General features: G+C 38.9%; 1 protein-coding gene across 6 annotated transcripts in view; it reads left to right on the top strand.

The window, feature by feature from the left end:
- Window positions 1-13534, top strand: part of LOC131573139 (ataxin-7-like protein 1) — a 114289-nt gene that overhangs the window by 54936 nt on the left and 45819 nt on the right. Inside the window, exon 1 of one of the 6 annotated variants that reach the window (XM_058826783.1) lies at window positions 11376-11503. The exons of 4 other annotated variants lie outside the window; for them this stretch is intronic. The gene's annotated coding sequence lies outside the window, so the exon portion shown is untranslated. Of the gene's footprint in view, window positions 1-11375; window positions 11504-11834; window positions 11885-13534 lie in introns of those variants that run through there. One more of the 6 variants, XM_058826785.1, reaches the window with a different exon arrangement.

Genomic DNA, 13534 nt, shown 5'->3' with positions numbered 1-13534 from the left:
TCTCTCTTTCTCTCTTTCTCTCTCTCTTTCTCTCTTTCTCTCTCTCTCTCTTTCTCTCTTTCTCTCCTTCTCTCCTTCTCTCCTTCTCTCCTTCTCTCCGTCTCTCTCTCTTTCTTTCTAAAAAAAAGGATTCTTTTTTAGTGCAACTCACATAAGACATTGCCCTGGATGAAGCAGCATAACTGTTGACATAAGCTGGTTTTACTTGTTATGCTTTGCTTTTCCCATTCTTCTTACACATTTCACTTTAAAGCTCAGCTTCAGCTGAACCACGCAGATCAGTCCTAATTGTGTTTTAAAATACTACATTTAATGGTTAGTTTTGGGAATGTCAGTTTATTCCTAAATAATTGAACCATCCAGGTGGAAGCAGAACCATGGTTATGGCACAGGCATGTTACGTTGTGCAGGTATAGTTGACTTCTTTGAGATCCCCTTGGTTAGAAGTATGTATGCTGATCTTATTTGGAGAAATGGCTTGGGGATTCCAAGTCTGCAAAGTTTCTGCTGAGAACCTCCATGTAACTTCTCTAAAACTTGAGAGGATAAAGTGTGGTCAACATAACTTTGGCTATTGCTACTTTTTATATGATTAGAAACTGCAGTAGGATGTGTGAAGTGTCTCATTCAGATCACCTAAAGATATTCCTGGAAATTTTGAAACATTGTTTATTTTTATTGTTATTTTTTTTAAAAAGGGATACCTTTGTAAAATAACTTAAATTCTGCTTTTTAATTAAGAACCAGAAGTTTCTTTACATCATCTGTAAATATTCATGAGAAATGTTGCTAGGTAAAGCTGTAATAATTAATAACTTTTTTTAATTGAAGAATGACAGCTATGGTAACTATTGTATAGGAAGCTGTACTGTGGCCTAAAATGTTTGATTTTCATGTAAAAAGGAAGAAAAAGGATGAAAGTTTGAGAATTTGTATTACTACAAAATTTAAGATTTTATCATGTGGGCTTTGCACATATTGTCGTGTGTAATGGGCGTAGAGACCTGGGCTTGATTTTCTTTAGGTGAATATGCTATAGATATCTATGTGTAAGAAACCCATTCAGTATTAGCTTTACATATGGAAATAAAGGGAATTTTCATAAGATTACACTAGCATTTAGCAGTTTATTTTAATTATATTTTAAAAATACTACAGGAGGAAAGGCTGAACAGCTTTATTTGTCTTACTGCCCCATTTATTTCCCTGTGATACGAGAGTATCTGCTTCACATTCCCTGCAAGCGTTCCCTGGTATGCAGTGCCTCCCCCACACTGTGGGACTGAGCTGACCGAGCAGCGCCTCTCCCCATTAGTCATCACTGCCATCCCTGATGCTGTGTGCAGGAAAGTAATTCTTTAAAGCAGTTGCTCCTAGTTCATTTTCTTCAAAGATTTTTTCATAATGTATCATTGCAGTAGTATATTCTTGTAAGTACGGACTAAATCTTGGTCACTAAGCTCAAGCATTTTTATGTGGAATGAAAAGATACACTGCAAATAATTCACTACTTATTTCCTTTAATCTAGTTTCCAAATCGTTTGACTTCTGCCATTCAAACACAGCTTCCATTTATGTGTTCAGGAAGCTTTTGAAAGCATATGAATAGTAATTTTCCCAGTTTTTCTGAAATTTTAGTTCCAGCAATGCCTACAGCTGGCTGCCTAATAAAAATGACTTGCATTCCTAGAAACATTGGATTGTGCTGATGGCTAAAATGACTAAACTGTTTTAAAATGTAACCCACGCTGTTACATTAAGATATGTTTTGGTTTAGGTGATATTAATCTAAAGTACCTGCAGTGATGTTTAGTAGTGGTTTTATTAATGTGGATTAGCCATTTACAGAAAAATATAAATTTACATTTACCTACAGAAAAGGTCTCATCTTGTAACAGTTGGCTTTTTTAGTATTGATTGTAATCCATCTATTCTTATATTATGGAAAAGCTTCCTTATGTCTCTTGCTTTTGTGATTTTTCTTTTGCTGATGTGTGGAATATTAATATAGTGTTATAAGAAATGCAATAATCAATTGTGCTACATATGAACATTACTAACAGTTTTACACTGTCTTGCACCCTGGTTTTTCTTTTGATAGGCAATCTATGTTTTATTTATTCCAAATTGTCAATTTTGGTATAGTGAAACTTTGTTTTAATGTAGAACTTAATTTTAATGTAGTGAGATTATTTTTCTTTATTCTTTTCTTTTAAAATTTATTTTAACTAAAAAAAAAAGTGTTATAAGTAACTAAGAGAGAAAATAAATAGTACAACAGTTGTATTTCTAGTTCATATTTTATTTGAAAACTTCAGGACAAATGCAATATGCAAAATGTTTTTATTTTAAAGTTTAGGATATGGAGAATTTTAATTGTCAGGATTAGATTTTTTAATGAACTGTATTAGTCTCTCAAGGCAAGTACTAATATTATAATAGTGTTGAGTCTCAAGTCATGGAGAACCGTTAAATTCCTCATACTCAGTATTAATTCTCTAAGTCTTTTCTTAGCTATGCAGAAGTCACTGATGAAGTAGGTCTGCAATATCCAGTAGACTCAGCGGGTCTAAGTGTTTCTAGTGTTTTGTTCTTGAAAATGAGGTATGCTTTTTCTTGATGATACACACAGGAAGTGAGTGAAATTTCTCTTGTTTTTTTAAACAAGTTTTAGTTTTAGTGTTTTAGTTCTTTACAGACACCTAATCACATTTCTCAAAATATTAGAGTTAGTTACTCATTCTTACCTCATGTCCTCTCTGCTACCATAACTGGAGGCAGATAGGTTAAGTAAGACCAGTCAGCATGGTACGAGTATCACAATTAATTCCAGACTACCACATTTGCCATTGTTCCCCAGAGTAACACTGTTTGAAATAGAGCAGTGGTCACTGATGTTTTGTGAGAATAAACTCTTGAGCCTCGATTGGTAAAGACTGGAAGAAGAGCAGATGGGTTGGAGAGCAGCCATAGGTCACAAGGTGCAGCAAGTGCTCTTTTACAGCAAGCACTGCTAACCAAGTGGCAACCATGGTTCTTGTAAAATATGCAAGAACCTGTTTCAACAACACCAAAATCTCCAGTAGCTTTAAAACATGATCATCTCTCTAGGATGTTTTCCTCTGTTAGTGACATTAGTGCCCTTTCTACAGCTCTGTTGACTATTGCTGTGGCAGGATGTCCCAAATGGATCTGAAGGCATGCTGCTGCAGAGGGCAGAGCACGCGCTTCACACCTCACCCTTCTTACCCAGTTCAGCGATACTCTTCCTTCCCTGCTGCTCATCTCACCCTGTAGTGACACTATTCAACTTATTATCAAATAATAGGAGAAAGCTATTCACTTTGATTTGTTTTATTTGTTTAGCAACTTTTCCCCCTTTCCTTGGTTAGTTTTCTGCTGGTTTAGCAAGCTAAGCTCACCCGTGAGGGCAGCAGGTGAATGCCGGGGAGGGTGGAAGGCAGAAGCAGAGAGAATGAATGGTTCAGAGTGGCACTTGCACAGGAACAGCAGCTGCAATTAATTATTAATTCAGCTCTGCCTGTCTTCTCTAAGCTATCTTAAAAGCATATCTTTTGAAAAGGAGAACTGACCTTGAAGATGAAAGATTTACCATTTGAATTTATCTTAAAAGTGCTCTTTTTCTGAGCTGTGTCTGTTCAGATATGAGGGTTTGGGTTTTTTAAAGTTGCTACATACAAGCTGTTGACATAACTAGATTGATATATCACCAGCCATATCCTTGGCTTCACTAAAAGCAGCATGGGCAGCAGTTTGAGGAAGGTGATTCTCCCCCTCTGCTCTGAGGAGATCCCACCCTGAGTACTGCATCCAGATCTGAGGCCCTCAATATAATAAGGACATGGACCTGTTGGGGCAAATCCAGAGGAGGGCCTCAATGAATGATCATAAGGCTGAAGCACCTCTGCTGTGTAGACAGACTGAGAAAGCTGGGGTTGTTCAGCCTGGAGAACAGAAGGTTCTGGCAACACCTTGGAGCACCTTCCAGTACCAAGGTGGGCTACTGGAGAGCTGGAGAAGGACTTTTTACAAGATCATGACAGATACAAGATAGTGACAGAACAGGGGGGAATGGCTTCAAACTGAAAGAGGGCTGGTTAAGATCAGCTATTAGTAGAAATTCTGTACTGTAACAGTGGTGAAACATGGGCACAGTTTGTCCAGAAAAGCTGTGGCTGCCCCATCCCTGGAAGTGTTCAAGGTTGGGTTGGGTGGGGCTTTGAGCAACCTGGTCTAGTGGAAGGTGTCACTGCCCATGGCAAGTGAGTTGGAACTGGATGACTTTTAAGGTCCTTCCAACCCAAGCCATTCTGTGATTCTGTGATCTAAGAATTGGTAGCAACATGCCTTTTTCTTTTTTTTTTTTTTCCTAAAGTACTCTTCTTTTAACAAGAATTCACAGCCCTAAAGAGGGATGTGATGAAGAGTAGGTTTTAATGTGTGAAGTAAGCTTGTTAAAATTACCAAAAGACATAGAAAGTCTAGAACACAACTCTAAAACTTTACTGACTGATTAGGAATAAAGTAAAAATTGTAAATGACAGAAAATTAGATTTAAGTGCGGAAAAAGTAGTGAGGACTGCTAGACTCCATGTCCTGAGTATTGCTTTCTGCAGCACCAAATTCAGGAGAGAAGACAGATTGAATACAAGTTTCTGCAAAAACTTTGTGAACTTTACATATTGTTTATGGATTGCTTTTCTTTTACATTATCTGAGCAAATGTATTTAATGAGACTGCACAGATATTACAGAGTTTCAAAGGCTGGGGATCAGAACAAAAGAAGTGAGGAAATTTTTATGTTTAAAACTTTTTTTTAGTATTTGTTTCATTTTGGAAATATTATTTTATAATATTCATTACATGGAAAAAAGAATTCTTGAAGTCTGAGGTGATGCACATAGTCATAGAGCAAATGACAGGCAAAAGCTGTAGTGCTTGATTCAAGAATTAGAAATACAGCAATAAAACCTGTATTTCTTCAATGCATGGAGATGACTTTAAAATGTGTTTTCTGCATGTCCTTTTGTGTGTTCAGATAAATCCACTCTGGACTATTTTTGAGGTACATGTCAGCAAGCAATTAAATACTGGTTTGACGGTTTCAATCAACTTCTATGCAACTTGCAGCACATTTTTGCAGTACTGTCAAAACATGCATACCCACAGGACATGAAAATTATGTGAATTTAATTTAAATCTAAATCACTGATTCTAATGTGAGACTAATTGAAATAAACCCTTTATTATCAGTTGAATTAAGTCAGTAATAGATACCTACTAGTACCAGTGACTGTGGAATTTCACAGCTAAGAAATAAAATGTTGGCGTGCTTGTGAAGGTGTGTGCAGCTTTGCACATGTCAAGCAACAGATTTTTCTTGTTTGCTATAGGTAGTTAAAGGATACATTTGAAGCCCTATAACACCTTAAGGAAGCAGTGTATATATGAGGACAAAATTAATAAACTTCAGAAACCACTTTAAGGTACAACAGCATTGCTTCTGTAATAAATACTATTTTTGTGTATTTTACTTGTGAATTCATTAACTCTTTGTGTATCATTTAGCATTATTTAATTAGTAAATATTATCAGTAAATTATATTAATAAATATTTTTAAATACTCAAAAACCTTTAGAGACACAGAACAGTGGAAAAAGTTGTATGACAGAAGTACTGAAAGATGTGTTGTCTCCATGAGCTTACTTGAAGAATTCGGGTTTAAGTGTAGGAGGAGGGATGAATGTTTCTTGTTGGGTTATCCTAGAAGTACCTAAGCATGATGTGTACCTAAGCAAAGTACCTGAGCCACCTGCAGTGGTACTGCTGAACCCATGGCACTGGTGAGGTGCCCATGTTTTTAAATTCATTTGTAAGCAATTGAGAACAAAGACTGGGTTTTACGTGGTTGTACAATATTAACTGTAGCTATTTTGGAAAGACAGTGGAATCACTTCTTGGTACTTTAGCTTTCCTAGATAGTTTAGATTTGAAGGTTTACAGCAAGAAAGCTGTGTCCAACTCAAAATGGAGACAGAGCTTGTTTTTAATTTTGTGGTTATGATAGTTCATCTTTAATAAGACAAACTGGTCTTTAGGAACCCCTAGGGAGTCTGACCAAGAAACAAGAAATCCTGTGCTAGAGATTAAACAAACACTTTCTGAAAAGACAATGTTTTCCTCAGAAAGCAGAGGGTAGGTTTTCTTCTCTTATGCTGGTCGAAGTTGACTTTAAAATGTGACTTGCATATATTTTGACACCTATATGGACAGCACCTTCTTGGCCTGGATAGAGAATGAGAAGGGAGAGAATCCTGTTTGTCATAAGTCTGTATGAGTAGGATGGCACAAACTTCATGCAAGGACTGACTAAAATCAAGTGAAAGGGAGTGGAGTAGCTTTTCCCTGCATCAGATATGGACAAACTCTGATAGATGGAGAGGATAAGAAAAAAAAAGGCACTGTCTCAGGATATGGATATATCTCAGCCCTTCTAGCATTTCCCAAAAATAACAGTCTAATTTATAGATTAAGGAGTGGATTGTGCAGGACTAAGGCACTCAAGTAAACCAGTGTTCCTCATTTTTCCAAGAGATTAAACAAGAATCCAGAATCCCATGGGGTTTCTGGAGGAGCTGCTGTGAGAAGTTGGGATTGCTGGGGTATTAGTCACATCTGTAAGGTAATGTAGGCATAACTGAGTGTCTGTCAAGCACCACTTGTTAGTTGGAGCTTTGTACTCTTCCTCAGTACAACGGTTTGCTTTGTTTATGAAGGTCTGTAATGCTTTAAGAGGAAAAGGATTGTCTTATAGGTCACAAACACAGCTTTGTAGAGTGTCGTTCTGGAAATGGATCAGATGCTTGACTTGTTGCAGGAGTTGAGCCAGGATAATTGGAATTCTTAGAAATCTGGGTCCCCTGTATTCTGCTAAATGTGGTTTAGATAAGATGTCTGCAGAAATTATCAGCTAACTGTTCAGAGATTATTCTGAAATAATTTCCACATGCAAAATCAGTACCATTTTGGCTTTTTCAAGCACTCTCACTTGCATTTCTCTAACACCCCTTTTCTGTCCTTTGGTGCTGAAATATCCATGGTACTGAAACATAAGAAACCTGATTTAGGGTTCATTGCGAAATTAGTGTACAGATACAAAAAAAAACCCAAAATACTTCATACAGCTGCCACTCAAATATACATGCTGGTGTTCTATTGGGTTAAAGTTTTTTGCCTGAAGTCCCTTCTGGTTTGCTCATGCTGAATTGCCAGAGCTGTAGCCTTGTTTCTAGGTGGGAAAAGAATCCTGCATGTTGACCTACCTAGCAGTACAAGGAAACAAAATTAATTTTAGCACTATTTTAGGCCCGCACATCTTTAGCAAGAAACATGTACACTCCCAACAGATTGGACTCTGGTTTCTGCATTTTAAAGTTTTAGTCCCAATACACATTCCAGACTAGGCAGTCTCCGTGTGCTGGGTACTAAGAAATGTTCCTGGGTTCAGGTAGCTTAAATGTGCAAGCTGTCTGATAATGCCAGTGTCCATCAGGAAAGCACTTAATATTTAAATTTTGGGCCTCATGTTGAAAATTCTATGGGAGTATTCTGATGGACAGCATGAAAGAGTCACCATAAAGTGCTTCTGGCATATCACTTATTTTTCTTCAATAGACACAAACCCAATTTCATCAGTCCAAAACCAACCACAAAGATCAGATGTTTTCTTTTCAAAACACCCTGATATCCTAACTTCATGCTGACAACAGGCAAATTAATATCTAGGCTTTGGTAAATAGGCAGTCTTATTAATGGTTTTGTATGTAGTATTACTATAACCAGAAACGTGTTTATAGCCTGAAAACAGGTTATAAAAGAATCATTCTCAGCTACTCTTTATTTAATAGCCACTTAATTAAAGCTTGCAAGATGAGCAAAGAAAGTGATCCCTCAACAAAAAAAAAAAAATCCTTTCACCCATATTACTTACAATGAATAGTCCTTTTAACTATTAACTAGTTTTGTTCTTAGCCTTTCTGCAGATTGTGGATTCTGTGCAAAAATTTCTGTATGAAGATTCTAGAGATAGAAAATAATTATTTCCTGTGCACTATTTTCTCAGTATGATTGAATGTAGAACTTGTCTGTCAATTAGCACAGTCTCTGTTAGTATCACTAATGATGGGCCAGAGCTTATCTGGCTCTACCACTTCAGCCCGTGCCAGGAATGGGTCACACCCCAGGAGCAGGATGACCTGAGGTGCCACTGGAGCACTTGCTCTACGGCTTTTTGGCTGTCAGTCTGCACTCTGAGGAGGCAGGGACGACAGGGAGGTCTTTTGCATGGGATAATAGAGGATTTATTGCTCTGGGGAATCTTGGGAGCAAAAAAGACAGAAAATGTGAGCATGCAACAGCTGAAATACGGAGGCGGTTCAAAGGGAGGGTACAAAGCATCAGCTAATCAGAGATGTCCTGGGGAGGGTAAAAGGCAGGGTTCACAAAATCATTGTCCAATGAGGGAGGTAGGGGGGAAATTGGGTCACACAGACAAATCAAATGTCGAAATTTAGGAGATTTCTGAAGTGGAATTCCAAGCATGTGGTGCTTGTAATGTAGGATTGACAGGGAACTCGGGGTAGATTGACAACATGGGGTGGGAAGGTATAACTTGGTATAACATGGCCAAACCATCAACTTGGGCAATAACATACCATTAACAAGAAGTGCATGCAACACACGGCGACGTATCACATTGTGTAAAGGTAATTATTTACAGAAGTTAATCTAAAAGGTAAATGTCTGTCGGCTTCAGCTCAATTTCCTATTTAAATATGTGTTTTAATATTATTGATAAATTTCCCATTTTAGATTGAAAACTTATGCATTGATTATAACTTTCTGAAACATTTGGTTTAAGTGATTTGTTGATGGATCACTTGAGATGCCCAGTATTAAGGTACAGAAAAGTGTCAACGTCTTGATTGCATCTTAAACAAAAGCTAACATCAGCCTTGATTTTCAGAAGATGGATTTTTATTTTCAGATAATGAAAGCATTGCTTTGGATTTACTTCTGCTAGATTGTTTGCATGGTTACTATGCATATTCCCCACCCCCCCAAATTCTGATGCATTGTTTTGTTTCTTGATAGAAGTTAACCCTCCCTTAGCATTACCCTGTGTTATATTCTAAATAGTCATGATCACTCAATGCTTTACTGGCCATTCAAGACCTGTGATATGATCTTTATGGCATGCTGACATGAGGCAGCAATCACCATTCACTTTGCAGCAGCCTTGCAGCCCCGTGGATCCCCAGGATTGTGTTACAACATGCTTTGACAGCTGCTCTGCAGGCATGAATCTGAGATATACAAATAGGTATTAACAGTATGTAATGTCTTCACCATAAAGTGATGAAGGTATACAGCACACCAGTAGTTGCTTTCAACCATCTATTTCTCAGCTTAGCTGGAACTTTTTATGAGCATAGTAAATTTTTGCTGGCTTTTTTTTTTTTTTGTCAGTTTTAAACATTGTATCTATTTGTCTTGTTATTTATTTGCATGTTGATATTATTTGCCTATTATTTCAATACCTCTTATTGTTTCTTCTCGTTATTTATACTTCCATATTTTATTGTGTCTCATTATTCCTTGGCTTCAGTGACTGCCTCTTCTGTGAGGCATGTACACCTGCAGTGAATGATTTCCTAAACAGGAATCCCAGAAGCATTCAGGACTATTTTGTTTAGGTTGGCTTCTGCCTCAAAAATACAGTGTTTTATTTTTTACTATAAGTCCTATGTTCATATTAAATTAAAAACAAAGAAACCAAACAAAGCTATGAAACAACTGGCTATGCACCTTCAAAGATCTGTTGACTAAATTTCTGGGCTTCATTTTTGGGTCCAGTGGGTCAGGGTGTCTTGAATCCAATTCTCTCTTCTGTCCAATGGAAACCACTGCCGGAAGGACCCAGCCTGGCGCTCTGAAGAGCTTACTCACTGTAAGTAGTCTGTGAGAGTTCTGGTTCTGTTTCCATGCTCCCTGTCTTCTTCCAAGGCCCCAGGCAGAAGATTCTGTGATTAAGATAGAAACTTGAATAAACTGAGGCCATTCCTGCTCCTGCCCCACTGGGATCCCTACATAGTCAGGAAGGTGCACAGCCAGGGAATGCAGTACTCCAGAGAACATCTTCCATCTTAATTTCCAGGGGAACACCACGCCGTATATGTGTTCAAATATATGGAATTTAATCCTGAAACATGGTAAAATACATTGTGGTGTGAGCTTCCGTTTGCTGGTGTGTTGCATGTTGGACACAGCTATGAGAATAAATTTGCATTTAAACTGAGGTCCCATGCTGATCTGCTGCAAATTGCAGGGTTTTGCTGGGTTCAGTGAACAAGCCAACAACTTAGCTGCAAAGGGAGTTGCATGTATGTGAGAAGAGCTGAGTGGCTGCCCATTTAAATATAGTTGAAACAAATTACTTGTAATGGTTTCAGGTAAACATTAAACATACCGCCATTCCAAATCTTGAGAGTTATGCCAAAGGAAGTATTTTTGGTTAATGGGGAACCCACCATTTCCAGCAGCAGTCAGCTGGCTGAGAGTTTGGCGCAGGGATGCTTTAACATGCAGAGCTGTGCCACAGCAAAGCTCAGCTTGTTGACTGAACTTTTTATTTTGGGCGGTGACACCACAGCTCTGATATCTGCATACTCATGAGTATGGAGTACTTGTAAGAAGAAAAATAAGTGATGAAGACCTTTGTGTTTATCCAGCAGCTGACTTAAACAGGATCTTAATCCTTGGTCTGCTTGTACTCCACTGTGTGAAAATCAAAGATAATCTGATCCTCAGAAGCTTAATTTTTTTTTATTACCCGCTACCATACATTACTGTATGGTAATACATTGCTACCATACATTACTGTATGGTAATACATTACTCCATACATTACTGTGTGGAGTTCAGAACCTGAACTTGGAGTTAACGTGGACAGTGTGTGTATCCTTGCCGGCAGTGGCTGAAGCTGTGGCACGGTGGGTCGAAGGATTGACTTTCCCTAAGCCTTCCAAAACTAAATTAGAAGTCTGACGAGTTTTCGGGAGAAAAAAAATCGTGCGATAAGTGAAACGAGTTTTGCATTTAACTCTGCTGATCCTGACCTTTCGCAGTTGGGGCTTTCCCTGCTCGTCGCGTGCACAGGGACGGTAGGGAGCAGAAGGACGGATGTCGGGAGCGGGTGTGCCGGCGGCGGGTCCGGGAGGGGGAGCTCCGGGCCCGCTGCTCTCCCCGTCCCGGCTCTCTGCTCGCCTCCTCCCGGCCCTCCGCTCCCGGCAGCCTCCCGGCCGCTGACGGCGCCTGCGGCCCGGCGGCCCCCACCGAAGGACGGCCCGGAACCCCGCAGGCGAAGCTGCCAGCGCGCCAGGGGAAGGTGCTGCTGGTGGGTTTTGCAGCGGAGGGCTGAATGTGAGTGAGGGTCCCTACAGATCCTGCCTTGCTTTGTTGCTGCTGTGGTCGAGCGGCGTGAGAAACCTGGTGTAGGAGCCGCACGAGGTTGTAGGACAGAGCTGTTGCTGGAGAAAAACACCCACAGCTTTACATACCTGCGCGGTGCGGAGGGAGGTGACAAGTGTTTAAGGGCTGTCGGCAACACCTGCGGTCTCCGGAGCAGCTGAGGCGTTCCGGGGTGCAGGGATGCCATGCAGCTCCCGCCCCGCTCCGGGAGGCTGCTCTGGGCTGAGCCTTGTGCAGGAAGCCTGAGCGCAGCCCTGGCCTGCGGGACTGAGTGTGGCAGTGCCTCTTGTGCGCCGAAGGCCTTTTAAAACTGACCTAATGGTTCACAGGAATGTAAGTGGGCGAATCAGGTATAGATCTATGAAGGAGGGGAGAGAATAGCAGTTCATTACTTTAGCAAAGAAGGACAAAAAATTTAATTATGAGTATTTTAGACTCAGAACAGGAAGTGCCAATACTGAAACTTCATGCATAACCAGAACTTTGACCCTTGGTTATCTGGAGTGTGAATATTTTTACTTTTTTTCCCAACTATATCAGCGTGCTGTTGTGCAGATATGATAGTTCATGTTGCTTGCAATCTTGGAATCTAATATAGTCTGTGACTTTTGTTTTTATCTGCACAAATCTGCACAAATTATTGCAAAGATTTTTAGCTTGAGAGGGCAGACACTAAGCTCCATTTGCTGCAGCCTCAGAAAGCTTAAATAAAAGTGGATACAGGTAACTAGAAACTTAACAAGACCCATATTTTCAAGAAGTCACCTTGATTTCTCCCTTAAGTATGTGTTTGTATGTTCTGTGTTTTGTTTTGCCATTTTTTGGGTATGTTTCACATGTGGCAATGTAGTTTAAAAAAATGTAAACTGATTACATTGGTAATGGGTAGTATTTCAGAAATATAAATTCATGAAAGTTTTTTTTAAAAATTTGATTAATAATATGACAGTGATACTGAAGTAGTTTAAACAAAATACGCCGGTGGGAAACTGCTGACTCTTGAATTGGCAGCTGTCAACTTTTTTATGCTCTGTTTTATATGTATTCCATAGAGATTTTTAAATAAAGAAAAAGGCAGTTGTTGAGTGTTTGCTTTTGAAAGCCTCGATGTGGATCTAGATGTTGAAGCTCAATTTAAATTATTTCATTTCAAAAAATTAAATTTCATTTAAAACTTTCATGATACTGAATTATTCTTTAAATATATCTGATTTCTCTGAGTGTGCAGTTCTTGGAAAGAAAAGGATTACCTGCAAGCTTTAAGGGCTAAACAGTATCAGGTTTAATGTCGGCATTACCGCTTTACCTCTGCTATGCTCTGGTATAAATTACAGCTGGATTACTTGCTGTGCACATGGATTACATTCTCCCTCTATTTGTTCTAATGAACTTAAAAGGAGAAAAATATAAGGTTCTATATCTCTATTACATTCTTCTAAATGATTATAAATCTAAGGGACATTAGAAAACTTCATTAGACTTTTCAGGGAAAAGAATAAAACCTACTTCCTTACTTGAAACCAGTGTTACCTGATAGATAGTTTATCTGATAGTTTAAAACTTGCTGTGTACTATATTTTTACAGGTAATTATAAAGAGGAAGACAGAAGTCCTACAAAAGTAGTCCATGTAACTCTGGTGTTTAATGATTTTACAGTTAGCCAGGAAGGAGTGGGAGAGCATGTAATAATTGTTACTCCTAAACTGGCATAAAATTACTAACAAGAGAGAAGTCCCTGATACAGAATGGATCAAGATTGCTTGTGAAAGAGGGCTCAGCAGGTCTTTTTCAGAATATTGATTCTGTGAGGCTACATCTGGAGACAACAATACGTGCTGTACTTGCAGTGTGAGAGCAGCCTGTTCTAGGAAGCACATGCTAAAAGACTCAAGGTTGTGTTATACAATGTGCCCCATCTCCATCTATACACTGTAATTCAGCCATGAATTAATACCAGATTGAGGTGTGCCAGGAATGTTTTG

Source organism: Poecile atricapillus, chromosome Z (assembly GCF_030490865.1).
Source record: "Poecile atricapillus isolate bPoeAtr1 chromosome Z, bPoeAtr1.hap1, whole genome shotgun sequence".
In the NCBI taxonomy this organism is placed as follows: domain Eukaryota; kingdom Metazoa; phylum Chordata; class Aves; order Passeriformes; family Paridae; genus Poecile; species Poecile atricapillus.
The sequence above is the reverse complement of the archived record's forward strand: the minus strand, read 5'-3'. Positions and strand labels throughout refer to the sequence as shown.